Source organism: Equus przewalskii, chromosome 32 (assembly GCF_037783145.1).
Source record: "Equus przewalskii isolate Varuska chromosome 32, EquPr2, whole genome shotgun sequence".
In the NCBI taxonomy this organism is placed as follows: Eukaryota; Metazoa; Chordata; class Mammalia; order Perissodactyla; family Equidae; genus Equus; species Equus przewalskii.
In genome coordinates, this window is record NC_091862.1 from 21346503 (window position 1) to 21365334 (window position 18832).

General features: G+C 42.5%; 1 pseudogene; it reads right to left on the minus strand.

Moving 5' to 3' along the window:
• Positions 1 to 4987: 4987 nt before the first annotated feature.
• Positions 4988 to 17110, minus strand: LOC103552304 (small ribosomal subunit protein eS6-like; annotated as a pseudogene).
• Between the last annotated feature and the right edge of the window lie 1722 nt (positions 17111 to 18832).

The following is an 18832-nucleotide window of genomic DNA, read 5'->3' on the forward strand; positions in this document are numbered from 1 at the left end:
TGTGCTGGACTCTCAAATCTGATCATAACTTAGAACTAGAGTGCAACGCAGTGGATGCTGTTAGTCACTACCTGACATCTATGCCCACCTGCAGCCTTCTTTACAGAAACCTGAGTATGGAGAGGAATCCTCCGCGAGGCTGCTGAGAAGAGCTCTTGTTCCTAAGGAAAAGCTACGGAAAGGCACACTTTCTTTACTCCTGGTTGCTGGCACATCTGAGAATGAAGTTGACACTGAGGAAAGCAAAGAGATGGAGGACACTGTGGGTCCTTGGCGACATACCTGAGCCATTAAATTAACCTGAAGCCACTTCTGCTCCTGGACTTGCCATTATTCAAGATAAAAAAGTCTTTTATGTTTAAACCCATCCGATTTGGGGCTCCTTTTCCTATGTAGACCCTGTTGTTGAGTTTCGTATTCCCTTTCCTTTCAGTTAAAGATTTCTTATAATGAAGAGGGGAATTTGGGAGACCACTGGAGTTTTCCTGTGATATGGGAAAATTTCAAACAGAGGCCCTGGCACCCTACATTTGGGCCTGGCACTTCGCCCACAGTGCACTAGGAAACAAAAGTCAGTTTCCTGGTCCTTTGGCCTGAGGCTCCAGGGCGAGCACCAGACTCAAGGGCTGATGTGCAGGGACCACTTGGAGATGACCGCTGTCCACTCACATCCCTCCTGGTGCCTGGTCACCCACTTGGATCTTCAATCCTGGGGCTCACAGTAGGGATCATGTTAAATTCAAGTGACGTGACAGCCCAGAGAAAGGGAACATTTCAAGGTCTCTTTGTCCCTTATACTTCAGTGTAAGCGAATTTGAGATGTTTTCTTTAAATTGAGTTTTCATATGGAAAAGAGAAAACCAGCAGGGAGAAGGCAAAGGCTCTGATAAAGGGAATGTTTGCTGGGGCTGCCATACAAAGTGCCACAGACTGGGGCCTTAAACATCAGACATTTATTTTCTCACAGTTCTGGAGGCTAGAAGTCCAAGATCAAAGTGTTGGCAGTTTTGGCACCTTCTGAGGCCTCTCTCCTTGGCTTGCAGACTGCCGCCTTCTCCCTGCATTCTCACGTGGACTTTCCTCTGTGCGCATAGCCCTGCTGTCTCTTTATGTGCCCCAATTTCCTCTTCCTATAAGGCCATCAATCAGATTGGATTAGGGCCCATCCTAATGAACTCATTTTAATTTACTCACTTCTTTAAAGGTCCACTCTCCAAATACAGTTACATTCTGAGGTCCTGGGGTTTACAGCTTCAACATATGAATTTGGGGGAGGGGCACAACTCAGCCCAAAACAGAGAAGGAAGGGATTTGTGGAGCAGGTGAAAAATATCCTTCTTGGGCTCAGGCAGACCCCTCGGTCCCTGCAGCGTTCAGTAAATCCATGTACATTTGGTGGGTGAGAGCAGGGAGAGACCCCATGAGGCCCACTGGGGTGGCGCTGACCAGGCTAAGCTGAGAAGGCTCTGCCTTCTGGTGATCCACTCTGCTAGCTGCTGGCTCAGGCGCCCTGATGCTTCTGAAGTGGAGTCGGCCCCTTGGCTCAGAACCACATGGGTTATTTTAAACTCATGATTTTTAACAACTGCTACCACCAGGCTTGCTGGATTTCCATACATGTTCAAAAGCCGTGAATTTATTCTCTGACTGGCCAGGATGCTGAAAATGTCAGACTCTAAGGATTCCCATGGTCAGAGTCAAACAGGTTTTTATCTCCACATGCTGGGCAGTGCTGTTTCCCTGAATATTTATCAAAGCAGATGAGCAACCACGTGTCTCCTTATGTGAAAATCTCTGTCCTTCATGTCAGCTAACAAGCAGGGATTTCTACCAAGGATTCCTCTGAGCACAACAGGCTGACCTCAGATTCCACACATTTTGGAAAGCAATAGGGTGTTTCTAGCTGGCCAACCAGAGTAAACATTTCCAAAAACCGTCACTGTCTATCACGTGGAGACTCCTGGCGCTGTCTCGTGTCATCTGTACCTGGGAAAACTGGTAATTAGTCACACATAAAAACAGTGAAGGAAGAGAGCTGTGTTTCTATCGATTATTCACCAATTTCTGAACACTTAGTGTTGTGTCATTCAATTCTATTTGCTATGCTCTATTTTTTTCTCTTGTGTTTCCAATAAAGTGTTCGCTTCCCGGCGTGCCTGGACTTTGACACACTCAGGAAATCTCTGGTGCTGCCAGTCTCAGGTGGCAGAGAGCGGCGACACTCTCGAGGGCTGCAGGGAGCAGGGCTCAGGGACAGCCAGGCCGTCCGCGGCCTTCCTCCAGTCTCTGTCTTCCTCTCCTCTGGCTTCTGCCTCCCCTGATCCTTTCGTGGGTCCCTCTGACATTGCGTCTGTGAGCCGCACACACAGCCCCCAGCCATATACCCCTCTCTTTTTTGCCATCATGTGATGTTTGAGAGCCTAGTGACAAATTTACCATGACGCTAGGCTTTCAAAATGACCCACAACTTCATTAGAAAGGAGCCCGTTTTCGTAATCTTTCTTTCTGGCTAGCTCCACATTAACGTCTCCAGAGGTCTCCACATATATTCCCAGCACATGTGCTGTCAGGAAAGATACAGGCCGAGTGAATCAAGTCCTCTCCTGGGAAGCGTTCTGTCTCCCCCAACCCCTCCATCTTTCCCCGAGTGGACACTGGGATAAGGAAGCTCCAGGTGATGGCCCTAGACGGGGGGAAAGAACACCCTCATCCCTACAATGTAAATTCTAACGTCCAATTAAGTAAATTTAGTAAAGAGTGGAGATGAGAATGTGGCAGAACACAAAGACTCCCTCGGTCCCACTTGTCTACTGAAACTGAATCATAACACTCCAATGGCAATGAACCTGAATTGCCTGATATCCATTTCTGTCACAACCAGCCTTGGGTTTCTGCCTCCAAGGGAATGTGTTCATTACAGTTAAGAGAAATGTGAAACAGGGGAGGGGAAGTGACATTCTTATTCAACATCGTGTCTTGCTCCATCGAGTTTTCACTTATTTTTCACATCTATCTTTTTATGGAAAATTCATAGGGGCTGTAATTACTGTTAGAAAGAAATAGGTCAGAAACACTCTTCTGCTTGCAGAGAGGGCATTAGAGGTGAAAAAGAGGCACCGGAACAGAGACACTGCCTGCTACTGTGTCCTCCTGTCTTGGATTAAAAGCTGGTCAGCACCATCCACCAAGAGAAGGCACAAAAAATGAAACCAGCCCTTACCCGTCAGGAGTCAGAGAGATGGATTCTATCCTTGTTGATAGCTCCGAGCAAAACTGCCAGTCGTCTACCTTCTCAATCCTTTCTAATTCCATTTTTCCAAAGTTTAAAATGATGCAACCATTTAAAATGTATGCCATGTTATACAGAGAAAGAAGCTGAGCTCAAGACTCAGAAAATGGCTGCTAGCAACAAAACAAAGGGAGGGCAGAAATATCCAGGAGAGTGACACGGCATCTCAGACTCACACCTGTGGCCAGTTGGCTCCCCACGTGTCTGAAAATGTTGCACAGTGCTGTGCATGCCATAGCCGTGGGGCAGAAGGAAGGATTCATTTGCTCAGTGCCTAGGATCCAGTTGGAGCATCCAGCAAGTATTTGACCTGCCAACTGACGGTCACTCCCGCCCAGCTCCATAGCTGTCTTCCGCATCTAAGGCTTCCTGTGCAACCCTTTTCCATAACAGTGACTTTCTTAGTTTCCCTGTCTGCAGCCTGACATGGTTCTTGTTCCTCATTTCACCTCTTCCCAGGAAAACCGGCCTGGTGGAAGCATGAAGCTGAGGATGAGGAGAGGTTAGATTCCAGGGAAGAAATTTCAGTAGACACATTCTTCCAAATTCCATTTAGATGTTTAAAAAATTGGGGGCAATTTGGCTCTCTCCTACTCATGTAGTTTGAATGTCCACCAGGGTTCTTATAGGTCAATTTGATTCAAACACTCAATTTTAAGGCTTATAGGAACCCAGAGCCCTTACATGAGTTCTCTTGATTCTTGGTGGTTAGCTTGCTCAGGGTGCCTTCTCTCTCCACCCTGTGTGCAGATGAGCTGCCTCAGTCACTGCCAAGGCACAAGCCTCACCTGTCACCTGAGTCCATAATACATGCAGTCACACGATGCACGGATATGTTAACTTTCCTGGAGATAGGAGGAATCTTAGGGAAATGTCCGATCACACAACACGTGGACTTCAGCAAATCCTCTCTCTCATTGACCCCAGTGGCGTTCTTCTATCTGTCTGCTCCCTCCTTACCCCTTTTCTAGAATAATAGACACATTTCTCTCTCTGTCTTCTTTGGAACCAGCAGTATTCCTTCCAGGGGACCATGAGATGTCACTGGCTATCCCCAAGCTCCGCCAGAGTCTTTTCCAAACATAAATACAGTTCTCTTCTTAAGGGGAATTCCAGTGCCAGGTGTTTATCTAATAACATCGACTACTTTTTATCAATCATCTTGGCCATCCCAGAAGTGACGTGTCCCCTTGGGCTAAAGGAGGGATTGAACAATGAAGCATCAAAAGGGGAAAAAAAGAAGTTAGTTAACTTACAACCTGTTGCCGAGCCAGACTTTTCTCAGATCTTAAGTTCTCCTGTTGTAGGTGTTAGACAGAAACAAACGGACTGTGCAGGATTTTGTGTTATTCTGTTGGGACACATCCTAGGAGAAACAGCCCTTGGTTCATTGGGTCTTGTGAGTGATCCCCCCTAATGGATGCTTTCCCAACCCGCTGTCACCTGGAGCAGTGTTGAGCCCTGATTTTGTGACTCCCTTCCAGAAGTGCCCTCTAGCACATATGAAATTAAATATAATGCAAATTTACTTCTTATTGAGACTATGTTGTCATTCCAGGGTGTCAACAAGATTCCAGGGTTATGAGTCATGCCTTTAAAGTTGCTTTCTTTGCATTTCTTTACATGGCCAAGGAGTGCCTCTGTCTTATAGTCTTCTTGGGCTGCCATAACAGACTGGGTGGCTTAAGCAACAGAAACTTTCCTCTCTTTTTTTGATGTCTGATCTTATTTATTTGTTACTCTTAGAAAGTCCTATTTTTGACTAGACTCGGACTTAGAGGTAGAAGCTCTCAGAGGGGACCGCCTCCGTCTCTTGGTAATCTGTTCCTGGAGTCTTTCTTTGGCCTCCTTCATTCTGTTGGCCAAAAGTTGAGCATATTATGCAGCTTCTTCCTTATTTTTCTTAGTACACTGTTTCTTCAGAGCAACGCGCCGACGTTTGTGTTGTAAGACAAGTGAGTAACAAGATGCCGAATCTCAGGTGATTTGGTCCCAGGTTTCTTACCTTCTTTGTTTAGGGGCTTCCTGGCAACATATTGGTGGGCAACATCTTCTTTAGAGAGATTGAAAAGTTTGCAGATTCAGCTAGCTCTTTTGGGCCCCAGGTGACAAGGCACAGTAGCATCAATGAGTCCAGGAATATCCTTCTCTCCTTTTTTACAATGACCAAGTTGAGAACACTCAGATTGGCATCCACAATGCAACTCTGCAGAGATTTGCGCTTTCTTTCTCCGGTCCTCCTCAGTCTGTAACAGGAATGCCACTTACTCAATAGCAGACAGATGTGGTCACGGGTCAAGACTCCCTGCTTCTTGGGGAAACCTTGCTTGTCATTCCCACCATGGATTCAGACTACAAAACCCTTCCATTCTTCACCCAGAGCATCAGCAGCAACTTCTGTGGCCATATGCTTCTCACAAAATGGACGAAGTTGCATTCATTGTCCACTTCAATGAGATTTTGGCAGCCAGTGGCTGGGACAGAGATGTTCAGCTTCACCCTGAAGGAGCTGACCACCTCCAAGGCACCACAAAAAAGAATCAGAAACTCATTTTCTCACAGTTCTGGAGGCCAGAAGTCCAATATCAAGGTGCTGTCAGGGTTGGCTTCTGGTGAGACCTCCCTTCCTGGCTTGTAGATAGCCCTTCTCACTCTGTCCTCACACGGCCTCCTCTCTGTGCCTGGGAAGAGAGAGAGATCTCTGGTGTCTCTTCCTCTTCTTATAAGGACACTAGTCCCATTGGATTAAGGCCCCATCCTTAATGACCTCATTTAACGTTAATTACCTCCCTAAAGACCATATCTCCAAGATACAATCACATTGGGAGTCAGGGCTTCAATATATGAATTTGGGAGGGGAACAATTCAGCCCATAACAACCCGGAATCACATTTCTCCTACATGGGGCAACTTCAAAAAGTGGCCTTATCAAGACAGCCATCAGTTTTCGTAGCACAGATGATTTCTGAGATGAAACCATATATGTGAGCTTTTTATGCTTTATAGCTTAAAATGTTTTATAGCTTAAAAATGTCTTTAGAATCCTTATAACATTGGGTTCTTACAACCCTGAGATAGAGGCAAGGCAGGTAGACTTCTCCTCACTTCAAGATGCAGGAACAGGTTCGCAGAGGAGAGCTGGCCTCAGAGATGCCTTTGGCTGGTGAGGGGCAGAGGTGGGACTGGAGTCTGCAGTCTCAGTCTCTAGGATGTTTCTAGTGCAGGATAATGCCTCATGGTGAGGTCTCAATATCTACACGTGGGCACAGACACCATGATAAGGGTTTTCAAGAACATATAAAATAAGAAGATAATATCAGACGCATTAACATGTTGCCTTGGTGGTGGGGGGATAGAAGGGAGAGTGAGTAATGGTGATAAAAGGAAATAATCAGACAGAAACAGGAGAGGGTTCTAGCATCAATCTGGGCAATAGTGTGACATGAACCAGAGGCTATGATTAGCTCAGCCCTCTGCACCTGTGGAAAAAAGGAAAGAAGTGGTTGGATGCCCAGAATGTCTCTGACATGAGGGAATTGTAGACAGCACTAGAAACCTAACCCGCCTTATCTAAGCCACATCTTGTAATAAACATGAAGGGAAACTCGGAGTTCTACTCATCACAGTTGTCATTCCCAAACCTTACGTCATCATGTCCTTGCCTCACTGGAGTTTTAACCTAACTGGTATTGAATTATCTTGCTCTTTTGAGAGACTGTGTTTTGAGGTAAGAACATAACTTTGGAGTGAGGCATATTGGGAGTGAGAGCCGAGGCCTCCCTGTTCCCTGCCGAGAAAGTAGCCTTGCCAAACAGGTTCTCTCATCTGTCAGATGGGACCAAATTACGTACCCAGCAGGATTTTATGAGAACTGGAGCGGTGCATGTAACAAGTCCAGTTCAAGTGTCTAACAACATAGAAAGTGTTCAATAAAGGCAGGATTTATATTTTAATTTCCAGTGAGGTGCCAGGGAAGAATGGATTGAGGGTCTCAGAGGTGCTGGAATGCATCCGCCCAATGCAAGAGGCAATTAACAAGTGAGCAGATTTCGGGACAGGTTTCCATTGGGGAAGTCATCTATGAGAGCGTGAAGGCATGCAATTCTGTAGTTATTAAATATCAGCCATAATTAAACATATTTGCAAGAGTTCAGCAGTAACAGTATATGTTCTTTCTTAACTCTTTGGGAAATTATGTTAAAGGAATCATCTCATGATTTCCTGAAGAAAACGCCTAGTTATTGTGAATCACAGAGAAAATGGTGACCTCAGACCAAGAAAGGGTCAATGATGGACGTCCTGTACTGCTCACTGGTGACTTACTAACTTTTAAAAAATGACAAAACAGGAAAGCTTCCTGTTCAAAGGACCAGGAAGTGCTCCTTGTTGGAAATAGAAAAAGTCCTTCTTATAAAAACAAGGTTACTTTCTTTGTGTTAAAAATCATCATCTTTTCCTCGAGGCTTAATGGTAAATGGGGGCCAAGTGGGGATGATTACAGACAAATGAGCATTGTAACTTCTTTAGGGAGGATTTTTGGCAATTAGAGAAGTAGATTCAACTCCCCTTGCCTTTGAGTTTTGAGTGTGTGTGTGTTTATATGTGTATGTGTTTGTGTGTGAGAGAGAAAAAAGGAGGGAGATAGAGACAGATTATTCTAGTAGAATGGATATAGTCAACTCTCTATTAGAGAGAAGATCGGGGACCCAAAGTGAAGTTTCAGCGATGCTTCCAGTTTGTTAACTGCAAACAGAACTTTCTTATATTCTGTGCTCTTCACAGGTATTACGTAGATTAATGGAGAGAGAATACTAAGATTCCAGATGCAGTCTCTCTTGCTCTGAGTTTAGCTTCTTCTCCCTTGTCTTGGCACTTTGCCCTTGCAGACCAGAATGCTCTGAAATGGACACTCCATCTTAAAGGGATGTTATGTGTCTCCACTGCTGCTCTATGGTTCATATTACAACTCTCTTTCCCGTTTATAGCTACACTTCTTAAATAAGTTAATACATATCGTTTCTCATGACCCCCATATTCAGTTAGGCTCCTGTGATCTGCATATACCCTCTACTAAAAATGTACTCTTAAAGTTTTTAACAATCTCCTAATCAATATTCATGTCTTTTTTTGATCTGTAAGTTCCTTAAATGCACTGGATATCTACTCTTTCCTATCTACACTTTCTCCTCCGAGAAAGTTCGTGTACCCACATATTTCTCAATTGCAAATCCCTGGTCTTAACCTTGTTGCTTTTGCCTCAGTCTGAAATATTCAAGTAAAGGTTTTAACATCTTTGGTTCTCTCATTGATTTAATGAGTTATATAAAAGTTTTGAAATGTGTTCATTCTATATTTGTCATGTTATGAGAGTCGCAATTTTATCTTTTTTAAAAAATCACTAACAGTTGTTTTTTAACTCTATGGCCCCTGAGATACCTCTAAAAATATTTGTAAACTATAATTTGTTAACATAATAAACAATCTCCCACCCTCAGTTGACTTTCAGATTGCTTTCTTCAGTTCCTGTAAACTTTGGGGCCCGAAACATTGATCTGAGTGGGGTGATCCGAGTTTCAGTACAATTGGATTCTGCCCTACAGTAGGGGCTCTCAAACTTGAAGCTGTATCAGAATCATCTCGAGAGCTTGCTAAAGCAAGTTTGCTGAACCCAATCCCAGAGTTTTGAGTCAGTATGTCGGAAGTGCGAGCAAGACTTTGCGGTTCTAACAAGTTCCCTGGTGATGGTGATGCTGATGCTGATGGCCTGGGGACAACACTTTGAGAAGCACTATCTGAAAGTAAGCCTAAATTTACCGACTACATTGCTTAGAAGGATCAGCTTATATTTGTCTGAAGATTCCACTTTATCAATGACAGCTCTTTTTCCCCCATAAATTTGAGAACCATTTTCTCATTTGATTAAAGGTTACTGAGATTTCTGCTAAATACGTTAGACCATTGCTCTCATCCCCTGCACCAAAATTCTTTATATCCAAAAGTAAGTCAAACAAATTTGTGTGTTGTGTTTGAGTTGGTAAAGTAAGACGACCCTCCCCACAGCCAACCCCATCCCTCATCCCCCAAAAGAAATTATGTATTCTGTTTCTTGACCCTTGACATGAGGCTTTCTTGGACTCAAAATATCAAAATCACAGTGTAGTTTTCAATAGGCTATTTAAACCCTATTAATTGCATGCTCACTGGTTGATTTTAATATCGACATTGCTAAGTTTGCAGTCCATTTTTGTCAATAATATGACAATTGCATATGCAGTCAACTTGGGGTATTTACAATTTGTATATACGCAATGCTTTAACTGAGAAGTATAAAAATACATCTCCAAAATCTATGCACGCACAGCTGCTTATGTTAATGCGATTTTACTATCAGGCTGTCTTCACTAACATAACTTTAGCATTCTACTGTCTTTGTCAACGCAATTTTACCATTCCAAGAATCTCTTGCCCAGGAAGATAAAAGTTGCAAATAACTCTATTGCTTATTCCAGGAACTTCCCCAAACACCATTTAAATGACGTCAAACTGTTCAACTCTTCAACAGATAGCATCAAACATCTGTTACCTCATCATAGCTCTTTAAAACACTTGCCTCAAAATCTTTTCCTTGCTGTGTCCACAAATCCTAAACTATTATATCATGATACTTATCCAATCCTAATCAAACACATGCGTTGAAAGATCCACCTTAAACCAGACTCCAAAAGTCCATGTACATCCCCATCTAAGTAGCTGCTCTCTCTTACCACGGTAGGAATAAACTCAGCTTTGTCTTATCAACAGGTTATTTTAGTGGTTTTTTTCAGGGAGCCAGCATTTGCCAATCTGGGAGCTCCCACCAAGATGTGATCTAGACCTCCTCACTGTAGTAGGTCAAGACCCTTGACTAGGACATGAGTCCCCTTGACCTCCTGTTAAGGGTACTCGGTAGAAATGCAAATTCTTAACTCTGCCCCACCCCAAAACCTACTCAATCAAAAACTCATGGTGAGCTCCCAAAATGCTGAGTTTAACTTTTAGGAAAAAAGGGCCCATTTTAGGAATTCTCTATTATCTGCTCATATTTGGAAAAAACAAATTATTCTTGGTGCAAACTGCCTTAGTATAAGCAATTGTTTCTCTCTGTCCTTGTCATTCCGTTGTACATTTATAAGAGGAAAGTTCATGGAAAAGAGGATAAGCAGAGGTCCCAAAAAGTCCCTTTACCAAACTGGTCCTGGGACCTGAGAAGTTCAGAAGGTTTCTTATCAGACCTTGTCCTCTGAACAAACTGTCCTGGTCACATCCCAAGCCTAGGAGGACTTTCCTCGTTCTTGATTTGTTTTGTCCATGGAGTTCAGCTCTGGGAAAGATCTCTCCAAACTTTTCCATCTTCTATGATTACTCAGAGATGGCCTGGCCATTACGCTGGTGGGCTTGAGCCCTAAGGTGCACAAACCACCCCTCTGACCATTTCCAGACTCCTATGGGTTTGTCACCATCCACGTCTACATCTGCATCCCCTCTGTGCCGACTGTCTAGTTCTCACATTTTTTACACTACAACTCCAAATCATGAGCTTAACTTTCTAAATGACATAATTTACCAGGGATCAGGTAGAATTATAGTAGTTACTTTGGGAGAACTTGTGATAGAATCAAAATTGTTCATTTGAGAGGCACGTAAGAACTGAAAAGAGAACAAAATTTCAAACACCCAACTGTCTACCAATTTTGATTGGTATAAGAAAGCATCTAAAAGAAATTCAGATCCAAAATTGTTTCCTTCAGGAAATTCTTGGCCAAAGAAGACGAAAATGTGGAAAACGTAAAACTATCTTCCTTTTTGATTCTTTCAAATCACAAGATGAACCTAATAGCCTTTATCCTTTTCCATTGTACTATACATCTTCATTTCCCTCTACTCTCTCTCTCCCTCTGGCACACTCCCCTTCCTGCCTGGCTGGCCAGAAGCTCCCAAAGCTCAATTAACTCCTAAAATTAAACCGCCCTGGGAACAGGGAAAACCTCTTATGGTTGATTTTAAGTCCAGGTTTCACTCTGAATTGAAAGACATTATCAAAGAGTTTCCAAATCCTATACAATACAGAAAGAAATCTGCAGAGGAGTATAGGATAGTTTTAGAAACCAATAATCTGGGGCTTCCAGATTTATCCAATTAATTAGTACACTAGTGAAAACTCAGATGCAGAAAATCAGGAGAATAAGGCAGAATGGGAAGATCTCAAGGGCAACTAAAAAGAGCCCTAGTTACACGGGGATCTAGAGAGCTTTAGGAAAGCCGGAAGTACTGAGCACAATCTTTTGATGGTTATGCCCAGACTTTCCTTTGCAAACAGACTGGGCTATGACATGGTCTTGTAGGCAGAGCAAGGATGAGTTCATTTGATACTTCAAGGACAGGCTCTTTACGACCTTTGGGCAGAATTTAGGAGTAGATCCTGAGGCAGATGGGACCCCAGCTTTCTTCTCACTTTTTGCCAATAGTCTTAAACTAGAAAGAGGGGATTTAATATGAAATAGAAAACCAGAATGAGAAGCAGCCCCATTACCAAGCCTCCAATACCTCGCTGAATATTTTGAAAAAGGCTTAGAACAAAGCCAGAATAAGACTCAGCATAAATTTGTGGCTTTACAGAAAACAAAAATAACAACAAAAAACTGGTAGATGTTTCCACCCCAGTCATTCTATAAGGAAAAATGCAGTCTTTTGATGAAGACATGAGTAGTTGCTGTAAACAAAAATGCCTTGGGAAAAGAATGACCTTGTGCTAGCCAAGAAACTGTAGGAACAAAATGAAGTGAATAATCAGTTAGGCTGCTCCAACGGGGGACAGAGCATTTAATTTCCTGTTTTAGCCTTAAATTCACAAGGAGAAATTTCTCTAAATATTAAGAGAAAACTTGCAAATCTTTTATTGATACTGGTGTTGCAATATCCACCTGCAATCCTACCACTGTCATACAGCCCCGCCTTTAGAGCGAACTGCTAGAATTTGTTAGAGGAGAGCACAGAACCATTAGAACACTCAGGTGGTGGGTGTCTCTCATAATCCTCAGACACTCCCTGTGTCCCCGTCCATAACTGTCACGCTTGGATCTTTAACCAAGGAACATGTTTTCCTCCTAATGAAGACACACCTGCTAACTTCCTGGGGAGTGGTTTACTGTGCAAAGAGAATGCCAGACTAACTATGCTAATAGATCCTTTCTTGAAATCCCCGAGGGCCCCTATTCATCATAATGGCACAGCTAATTCGGACATTGATTTACCAAGGTCTGTATATCTCAGTTAATCCCACATTACAGATCTCAAGGAGGCATCAGATTTCTTGTGGCAAAATATTCTACTGATATAGGTAGCATTACTGGGGCTGTGTCCATCAAGGTTAAGATTGCCCAATCTAAATGTCAACTCAAACTTGCACAATACCCTCTTAGCTAGAGTTAAAGATGAACTACAACCAGTAGCCAAAAGTCTAATGGACAAAGGACTTATCACACCTTGCAGCATTGCTTATAACACTTGTGTCATCCCTGTTAAAAACCCAGCGGGTGGGGTATGTATTTGTCTAGGACATGAGAATAGTTATTCCCTGCTTTCCTGTAGTACCAAACCCAAATGCTATTTTCTTTTTGCTGGCTCCTGAGGCTACAATTTTACACTAGTAAATCTGTGTTCTGCTTGTTTTAGTGCCCCCTTAGGTTGAAATAATCAATATTTGTTTGCCTTCTCCCAGAAAAATCAGCAGTATATCTGCACTGTTATGGCCAAAGGTATGATTGCCGCACCTCCGACTTCTCCCGAGTCTTCAACCACAATCTCAAGGGCCTAAATTCCTCGTGATTCTATTTTTAGCCAATAAGTGCATGACCTTGTGTTGTGTTCTTAAGATGGGGTGAACTCGAAGATTGATTCCATCTAGCTGCTTACTGTTTTAGCTCAGAAAGGTCATAAGAGAAGCTACAATTTTGTTAAAGTCAAGTTCATTACCTAGAACATGACCTATTCAGAGGACGTAAATTCTTTCCCTTAGCAGCCTTGGCCTTTCAAAACTTCCCCAGCCCAGTAACTGAGAGGCTATTAAGAGGATCCCTAGGTCTCACTGGCTACAGCAGTTCCCAGCTTTTCCAAATCTCCCCATCACCGTAAAACTCAGTTAAACCCTCGGTGATCATCCTCTTCTCTGAGAATCTAAGCACAAACACTCCTTCCATGAGCTAACATTAACTCTTCAAAAACCTTCCACTCTAGGCCTATCTAATTATCATTGGCTTATCTAATTATATATAATATGAGAGAGCTGTGCAAGGCCTGGATTTTCTGACTCAACTTCTTGTGAATCAGCAGACACCAAGAGCTCACTCTAGTTTCTGTCTTGACCCAGTGCAAGTCTTGTCTCGTTAGGAGCACTGCCACAGCAGCTGAACTAGTGGAGGCTCTCTCTCGACTTGGTTTTGAGGGTCTTCTTTAAACTGGTGGCTGCTAATGTTGATATTCTTTGTTGCTGTCTGCCAAGTAGGCTCACTTCCCAGGGAATCCTGTTCTTTTCTCCCTCACATATTTCTGTGCCTTGTTGTAATGCTTGAATCCTGCTGCTCTTCCATTATCTTCAAGAAGGGGGCACTGATGACTGTCTAACCTCTGTTTGCAAACTATCTAGGCCCTTGAATAGATATGCTAGAGGCTACTTAAGAAAATTAAGACTTAGTTTTGTTTGTTGATGGGACATATCTTAAGATTAACAGGAAAATATCCGGTGGTTCAGAGTAGAGCTGTTTAAAAGTACTGTGGACCTCTCATGGAAAGAAGGCACTATTTTAGGGGACGAATGTTGTGATTACATCTTTCCAAACCTCTCTGGTAGCCAAAATATTGCTAATGAGATGCAGGATGCAAATGAAGAAGTGAGGAATTTAGAGACTTTTGCTAATAACCCCAGAGCACATCCTGCAGGCTCTTCAGATGGGTGATGGGATCGATTCTCTTGGTTTAGTTTGGGTACTTGCGGTCCCTGGCTGAGAAGTAGACCACAAACTCTGATCGTAAGCCTTTCTTACGATTTGTCTAGGTTGCAGTGCTCAGCTCTGTGATCTCCAGAGTGTTGCATTCTGTGTGTAGCTGCTGTCCATCTGATGATCCAACAAATGACCGTACAACAAAAAGAACAGGAAACCTGACACCGGAGTTGAAAATATCGCACTGGAAGCTTGACTGGATTGGGACACCTCAAATCACCGTCAAGTTGTAGCTTGATCATGGTCTTAGATATTAATAGTCTGTCCTTCAGCTCAGGCTGAAGAAGCTGAGAACCAAGAGCATCTGCACTCACACAACTTTGTCTACATTGCCGTGACTTTAGAATTCCATTGTCTTCACTAACACAGCTTGGTATTCCTGTCTTCATCATCATGACTTTACCATAATTTCATTGTTCTTTTAGATGAGCATCAGACAGTTCAATTCTTCAACAGACAGCACCAAATAACTATATTCTCCCAAATTCTTCAAAACCCTTGACTCAAAACCTTCACCTCACCCTGTCTACCCATCCTAAACCATTACATCATCCCCTTTCTGCAATCTTAATTGAACTCTTTCCTCTCTGAGATGCTACAAAATCTCTGTCAAGTGGTGTTTTCCCTTTCTGCTTTTATAAATACACTCATCTTTTATTTATTTATTTATTTTTGCAAGAAAGATTGGCCCTGAGCTAACTTCCACACCAATCTTCTTCTATTTTGCATGTGGGACACTCTCACAGCGTGGCTTGATGAGCAGTGTGTACGTCCATGCCCAGGATCTGCACCTGTGAACCTGGGTGGCCGAAGTGGGGTACTTGAACTTAACCACTGAGCCACTGGGCCAGCTCCCATAAATACACTCTTTTGTCTTATCAACAGGTGATTTTGGTGTTTGGGGACCCAGCAGGCATATTTAACAGAGATTCCTAAGCACAACTTGTAGAGTTTCATATTCAGCAAGTCTGTGAAGAGCCTATTCAGACGCCAGGTGATTCTGAGCAAAGTGCTATAAGGACCACAATTTACGTCTCTGACATCTGGCTGTATTTAACCTTAGAAAAACCAGTTAAGATTAAATGAATTAACTAACTAATTAGTCTTTGAGGCTAGGCCAATTGCAGTGGCATATACTCTGGTCCCCACTGTTCATGGGTTTTGTCCTATTCTGATTCAGGAACTCCACTTAAGCAATTTATCTATGGGAGACAAAACCCAAGAGCACTGCTGCTTGATAACTAATCTCAAGAGGATCCACTCACATTCATAGTGCACATTTCCAATAAGTGCTATCTAGGACTCCTCTTTTTGTTATCAATAAAATGTGGGAAATTAATTTAATAATCAGTACCCATTTGCTCAATACTCTAAAGGAGATTCATAAAATAATTCAAATAGGTTGTGACAATCTAGAGCACTGTTTTGCTACATAAAAAAAAATCTTATGCATAGATCTGGGGGGAAATGTGACAGAGTTTTTACCTGCATGCAAAAGAGCCAGACCTCAAAAGAAAGGGGCTTTTGGAGGAAAGAAAATAAATGCTATTTATAACTCCATTTATTACACAGCAGCCATATTGTCATTGGATAATGTTTTGGTCAGTTTTAGCAGAAACCAGGTATTCCCATTATGAATTAAGCAAGGAAATAAACAAAAAATGGGATCTCAGGAAACAATTTTTGGGTAACCCAGCCATTCCTAGATCCTGCTGTTTCTGTAATTAATGTCTGGTTTGGTGGTGCCTGCTATGCACAGCTCATCTAAGGAGACATGGATTTTAAAAATAGAAATCCTTTTCTTCTAGAAATATAAATATTTTCTGAACCGAGGACAGAGCTAAGCTGAGGGCAAACAGTCTTGAATCTGACCCATGTTTTAGCATCTCTCTTTAATGATAGGACTATATTGTTTGTCTCACAAGGTTACTTTCCATTTTAAAATCCTGAATTAATATTGATAGCTGTTTTATTCACTTGTCATTTTTCTAGACTTCATGGGATCACCACTGGTATACATTTACAAGATTAAAACCTGTGACATTAATTCGGCATCCAAAGTGAACGCTGTAGGACGTGAATAAGTGGGAGACAAAGGGTCCTGTGGTTAAATGCTTTTGAAATGCAGAGTGATACACAGGCAGGCAGGTTTCTTTACTGCAGGATTTCTCAAAGTTTTTAATACATTCATGTGTGTCATGAACCTCCAAGGGCAGAGAGGATGCCATGCGCCTCAAAATGATCTAACCAGGGAATCCTCCCATTGGGGAAATACTGCTTCAGCCACTGCTTTTTTAGTGATCATCGTGATGTCTTCTCAGGACTCTAACACCACCAACAAACACACTGAAACATCACAGTGAAGTTAATGGGACACGGTTCTGTAGGTGATGGTTAATTCCGCAGATTTTTTTCTTGAGCTGTATGCCTATGTTTGGATGCACATCCTGTGTGGATCTAGAGTGCACTACACGTTCTTATAGGGCCTGTTAGTTCTCCTTCCAGCTCCCATTATGATTACTGTATGCACTTGCTTATCATTGGGCTTATCCATCAAATTAGGAACTCCCCAGGCAGGGATTTACTCCCTTCCTGTTTTTGGCAACTTGAACAGTGCCTTGCACATCCCAGGCACTTGAATACTTTGTTTTCAATGAAGAGCCACTAAATTTCAAGTCAAGGTAGAATTGTGACCCATGGTTAACATCCTCCAGTTAATCATAAGATTCCTCTTTACCTTTTCATCAGTGCACTGACATTTGGGGATACGGTGTCCTGCATGCATCGTGTATTGCATTAGACAGCACCTTGTATGAGACATCATTAGCAGTAGAGACCCACGTGGTGGGGCTGGAAGCGGGGAGAGAACAGGATACAGGAGGGTCACATCGGGCAGGGCTGGCTTTTGAATCTGTGCTCGCAGACATCCTGAGCAGCTCGCCCCGTGTTGTCCTCAGTTTCCCACGGGGTAAACGTGGCTCATGAGATTCAGAGAGTATAATAAACGAGACTTCTGGAAATTGATAGGCTCACTCGGGTCAGATTTATGCTAGAATGACTCAATTGTTTCCAACAGTTTTATAATGTCTTTTTATTTTATCGAAATTAAAAAATAATTGATTCTAAGTAAAAATTTAAAAAATCAATATTTTAATACTTCTGAAAACTGGTCTAAAGAAAGTAATATCAGGAACTAATTACAATTACATTCCATAGCAGCCTGGGAATTCTTCTCATTTAATTACAAATTCAACATTTGTGCTTTCTGGGCTGAGGACAGAGCTAGGCTGAGGGCAAATTGTCAATTAATTTTTTCTAATTACTCGCATACAAAATTCAAAATAGTACCAAAAAATAAGTTGTCTGCAAAAAAAATCTGAATCCAAGCATACACTGCAAATATTCTAAAACATGAAAACTATGTCACCAACTGGAATGCTTTCAAAATGAGAGATTAGTGCCAAGTTGTTAAACTTATACAAAGAGCAAATAAATTGCATGTTTCTAAACAAACGTTGGCAGGGGCACAATATCACATGTGCCTACTCATTTGGTCAAAGTGAGGAACGTCCTATGCTTTGTGTGTATTTCCAGCTAAAAATTAACAATGTAGTTGGAACGAACTTTCTTCTGAGCAGTTTATTATATCCCCTTTATTCTATTTATTGTCTAGGTTTTTTCTTTCTTTTTAAATTTTTTTTCTAATTTTACTATCATTCCTAAAGTATTCTCCCTCTCATAGGATTTTGGGCAGAGATATGCTAAGTTTTCCTTCTTGTGTTTCTTTCTGAAATTGGATTGTTAGCCTGGGGTGGAGGGGCTGATCTCCTGACTCTGGGTTTCCAAGAAGACCTTGTAAAAAGGCTACTTCCCCTTCCATTGAGGCGGTGGACACAATGCCCAAGGCAACGGAACGTTAGTATTCTAGCCTAAGTCCTCTGCTTTGCCTACCTCAAAGTTCATATGGTGAAACCTCGTGGCCCCATTTCGTTACCCTCTCTGAGCTATACCCTCGGTCTTGTGATTCTGCAGTTCTTTCACTAAAGAGGTGGAATCTATTCTCCACATCTAGTCTTGTAATTCGCTTTCACCAACACAATTCAGTAGACGTGACAGTGTGCCAGTTCTCAGTAAAGGCCTCCATTTGCACGTCCACACTTCTACCATTGCACGAGAACGTACCCAGTCAGCTTGCTAGTGGATAAAAGAACCCAGCTGAGTTGCTGCAGGCATCCAATCTACCTATCTCACATCCCTTAGCCACATGTCAACCCCAGACATGTGAGCAAGTTCGGCTGAAATCAGATGAGTCCTGCCCAGATCAGCTGAACCTCACAGCCCACGAGATGAATAAATCCTTATTATGGAGGTTTTATGGCTGCTGTGACGCATTACTGTGGCAACAGATAACAAATACCACGTGTAGTGGATATAATATGATTGCGATTGGCTCCTAGTCTCCATAGCAGGCTTACTCTGGTCACTTAATAAACCTCACAGAAACACA